At 43.0% G+C, this 5,094-nt stretch overlaps 1 protein-coding gene across 3 annotated transcripts in view; it reads right to left on the reverse strand.

Moving 5' to 3' along the window:
* Positions 1–5,055: 5,055 nt before the first annotated feature.
* LOC106581436 (Golgi integral membrane protein 4) overlaps positions 5,056–5,094 on the reverse strand; it is a 28,745-nt gene continuing 28,706 nt past the window's right edge. For all 3 annotated transcript variants that reach the window (XM_014163497.3, XM_014163499.3, XM_014163496.3), the window contains one exon: positions 5,056–5,094. This exon is cut by the window's right edge and continues 679 nt beyond it. The gene's annotated coding sequence lies outside the window, so the exon portion shown is untranslated.

Here is a 5,094-nt window from a genome sequence, read left to right on the forward strand (position 1 = left end):
CTGATTAAATTACATTTTCACAGAACAGCTTGTTGCAATTTCGATGAGGCTCTCTTGTTCAGATATCAGTAAGTGGACTGGAGGCAGAGCATGAAAGGGATAACGAATCCAGTTGTTTGTGTCATCCGTTTTGGGAAAGTACCTGCGTAATTGCGCACCCAGCTCACTCAGGTGCTTCGCTATATCACACTTGACATTGTCCGTAAGCTTGAGTTCATTTGCACACAAACAATCATACAGTGATGAAAAGACCTGTGTGTTGTCCTTGTTAATGCAGACAGAGAAGAGCTCCAACTTCTTAATCATAGACTCAATTTTGTCCCGCTCATTGAATATAATTGCGGAGAGTCCCTGTAATCTTAGATTCAGATCATTCAGGCGAGAAAAAACATCAGCTAGATAGGCCAGTCGTGTGAGAAACCCGTCATCATGCAAGAGATCAGACAAGTGAAAATGATGGTCAGTAAAGAAAACTTTAAGCTCATCTCTCAATTTAAAAAAATGTGTCAATACTTTGCCCCTTGATAACCAGCGCACTTCTGTATGTGTCACGTCCTGACCAGTATAAGGGTTATTTTGTTATTGTAGTTTGGTCAGGACGTGGCAGGGGGTATTTGTTTTATATGGTTCGGGTTGCATGTGTATGTAGAGGGGTGTTTGGTTAATGTATTCCGTTTTTTTTTGTATTGTTCTGTGTTAGTATAGTTCTATGTTCTGTCTAGTCTATTGTAGTTCTATGTTTAGTTTATTGGCGTTGGACCTTCAATTGGAAGCAGCTGGTAATCGTTGCTTCTGATTGAAGGTCCTATAATTAGGAGTTTGTTTGCATGGGGGTTTTGTGGGAGATTGATCTTGTTTTGTTCTTGTTTTGCTGTATGTTGCCTTCAAGACAGTTTTTTTTGTCATTCATCGTTTTGGTTTGTTAATAAGTGTTCACATTAAAAGTTCATTATGAGCACTCAACCCGCTGCGCCTTGGTCCATTCCTCACGACGAACATTACAGTATGTTGTAAAAGCATTACATGGTTGCTGCCCATATCATTGCATAGCGCAGAAAATACACGAGAGTTCAGGGGCCTTATTTTAACAACGTTAACCATTTTCACTGTAGTGTCCAAAATGTCTTTCAAGCTATCAGGCATTCCCTTGGCAACAAGAGCCTCTCGGTGGATACTGCAGTGTACCCAAGTGGCATCGGGAACAACTGCTTGCACGCGCATTACCACTCCACTATGTCTCCCTGTCATGGCTTTTGCGCTATCAGTACAGATACCAACACATCTTGACCACCAAAGTCCATTTGATGTCACAAAGTTGTCCAGTACTTAAAAAATATCCTCTCCTTTTGTCCTGGTTTCCAGTTGCTTACAGATGAGGATGTCTTCCTTAATTGACCCCCCCATAAACGTAAGGGACATATACCAGGAGCTGTGCCAGGCCCGCCACGTCTGTTGACTCATCCAGCTGTAACGCATATAATTCACTGGCTTGTATGCCAAGCAGTAATTGTTTCAAAACATCTCCTGCCATGTCACTGATGCGTGGTGAAACAGTGTTGTTTGATGAAGACATTGTCTGTATATTTTCTGGGGCCTTTTCCCCCAGCATTGTCCCAGCCATATCCGCGGCAGCAGGAAGAATGAAGTCCTCCACAATAGTATGGGGCTTGCCTGTCCTAGCCACTCGGTAGCTCACCATATAAGACGCTTCTAGCCCCTTCTTATTAATGGTATCAGTTGCTTTTGTACATGTCTTACTACCCAAAAGTCGTTTTAATTCTCGCTTGAAAAACTCCCGTGGCTTATTTTTCAAATTGGCATGTTTTGTTTCTAAATGTCTGCGGAAGAGTGAAGGTTTCATTGAGTTGTGTACTTTTACACATACAACACACTGTGGCTGAGGAAAGGCACTACTCCCAATATAAGTGAACCCCAAATCAATGTAGTTCTCATCATATTTGCTCCTCTTCGATGGTCCAACGTCCCTGTCTGTTGTTCGGTGCTTTCCCGGGTAAGGGGGCAGTAGCTCTTCGGCTGCATCAGATTCACAACTGTCAGTGTCCTTGCTAGCTGGGCTAACAACAAATGTAGAATTACTGATGTTAGCATTGGATGTACTGATGGAAGCAGAACAACTTGTGTCGTTGACAGGTGCAGGTGTAGTACTGCTGGTAGTAGCAGTACTACCAGTAGAGCTGGAATGTGTCTCTATGGACGCGGGCCTTACTTTTTAAAAATCATTTTCGAGCAAACAGAATGAGCAGCAGTTATGTTTGGCTACATACGGACCGTTAGCGGAATTCCCACGAGAGAGTAACGGTTAATGTGATTGGATGTTAATTATTTGACTAGGCTACCTGTATTTGCAACTCCAACTCTAAAAAGTTCTGGGACATTGTAAAGTCCATGGAGAATAAGAACACCTCCTCCCAACTGCCCACTGCACTGAGGATAGGAAACTCTGTCACCACCGATAAGCCCACTATAATTGAGAATTTCAATAAGCATTTTTCTACGGCTGGCCATGCTTTCCACCTAACTACCCCTACTGCATTCAACAGCACTGCACCCCCCCACAGCTACTCGCCCAAGCCTCCCCCATTTCTTCTTCTCCCAAATCCAGTCAGCTGATGTTCTGAAAGAGCTGCAAAATCTGGACCCCTACAAATCAGCTGGGTTTGACAATCTGGACCCTTTCTTTCTAAAATTATCTGCCGAAATTATTGCAACCCCTATTACTAGCCTGTTCAACCTCTCTTTCGTGTCGTCTGGGATTCCCATAGATTGGAAAGCAGCTGCTGTCATCCCCCTCTTCAAAGGAGGTGACACTCTTGACCCTAATTGCTACAGACCTATATCCATCCTACCCTGCCTTTCTAAGGTCTTCGAAAGCCAAGTCAACAAACAGATTACCGACCATTTCGAATCCCACCGCACCCTCTCCGCTATGCAATCTGGTTTCAGAGTTGGTCATGGGTGCACCTCAGCCACGCTCAAGGTCCTAAACAACATCGATAAGAAACAATACTGTGCTGCCGTATTCATTGACCTGGCCAAAGCTTTTGACTCTGTTAATCACCACATCCTCATCGGCAGACTCAGTAGCCTTGGTTTCTCAAACGATTGCGTCGCCTGGTTCACCAACTACTTCTCTGATAGAGTTCAATGTGTTAAATCGGATGGCCTACTGTCTGGACCTCTGGCAGTCTCTATGGGGGTACCACAGGGTTCAATTCTTGGGCCAACTCTTTTCCCTGTATACATAAATGATGTCGCTCTTGCTGCTGGTGAATCTCTGATCCACCTCTACGCAGACGACACCATTCTGTACACTTCTGGCCCTTCTTTGGACACTGTGTTAACAACCCTCCAGACGAGCTTCAATGCCATTCAACTCTCCTTCCGTGGTCTCCAACTGCTCCTAAACACAAGTAAAACTAAATGCATGCTCCTCAACCGATCGCTGCCTGCACCTGCCCGCCTGTCCAGCATCACTTCTCTGGACGGTTCTAACTTAGAATTTGTGGACAACTACAAATACCTAGGTGTCTGGTTAGACTGTAAGCTCTCCTTCCAGACTCACATCAATCATCTCCAATCCAAAGTGAAATCTCGAATTGGCTTCCTATTTCGCAACAAAGCATCCTTCACTCATGCTGCCAAACATACCCTCGTAAAACTGACCATCCTACCAATCCTCGACTTCGGCGATGTCATTTACAAAATAGCTTCCAATACCCTACTCAACAAGCTGGATGCAGTCTATCACAGTGCCATCCGTTTTGTCACCAAAGCCCCATATACTACCCACCACTGCGACCTGTACGCTCTCGTTGGCTGGCCTTCGCTTCATAATCGTCGCCAAACACATTGGCTCCAGGTAATCTACAAGACCCTGCTAGGTAAAGTCCCCCCTTATCTCCGCTCACTGGTCACCATAGCAGCACCCACCTGTAGCACGCGCTCCAGCAGGTATATCTCTCTGGTCACCCCTAAAGCCAACTCCTCCTTTGGTCGTCTCTCCTTCCAGTTCTCTGCTGCCAATGACTGGAACGAACTACAAAAATCTCTGAAACTGGAAACACTTATCTCCCTCACTAGCTTTAAGCACCAGCTGTCAGAGCAGCTCACAGATCACTGCACCTGTACATAGCCCATCTATAATTTAGCCCAAACTACTACCTCTTCCCCTACTGTATTTATTTATTTTATTTATTTTGCTCCTTTGCACCATATTATTTATATTTTATCTTTGAACTTTCTTCAAACTACAAATCTACCATTCCAGTGTTTTTCTTGCTATACTTTATTTACTTTGCCACCATGGCATTTTTTTGCCTTTACCTCCCTTATCTCACATCATCTGCTCACATTGTATATAGTCTTATTTTTTTCTACTGCATCATTGATTGTATGTTGTTTTACTCCATGTGTTTACTCTGTGTTTTTGTATGTTGTCGAACTGCTTTGCTTTATCTTGGCCAGGTCGCAATTGTAAATGAGAACTTGTTCTTAACTTGCCTACCTGGTTAAATAAAGGTGAAATAAATAAAATAAAAAAATGTGACATTGTGTTGATATCTCTCTCTACACTAGATGGTTAAAAAGAAATTGGGGCAGTGAAACGAGGCTACTCAGGTGAGAAAACCCAAATGTACAACCCCATTGGAAAATATAAAATGGACCGTTTGATGTGAAATGTGAATAAAATAAATGTAAAAAAAAAAAATCACGTTTATTTGGCGTATCACCGACGGCGTTGCGCGTACCCCAGTTTGAGAATACCTGCTCTAGGAGATTCCTTTATACATGTTCAATTCAACCACATTCTCTATCTTTTTCTTGTTACCAAATAAACATTTTGAGGCAGGTGGATGTATTTCTATACATTGTACAGTTAGTGTTTACGGATAGGGGTGAAAGGTCAAGTGGATATTTGTGCTTTAGATCCATGTCAACAGGGGTTCAACCAAAGATGATCCGAAAACTATGAAAGGACTTTGTGATTTACTGGCAATGCTTAGTAACAAGAGGACAAGCAAACAGAAGAATGAACATGGTTTTTTGTTTTGTTTTTTTACTATTATTGGCATC

Source organism: Salmo salar, chromosome 20, assembly GCF_965601325.2.
Source record: "Salmo salar chromosome 20, fSalSal1, whole genome shotgun sequence".
Taxonomy (NCBI): domain Eukaryota; kingdom Metazoa; phylum Chordata; class Actinopteri; order Salmoniformes; family Salmonidae; genus Salmo; species Salmo salar.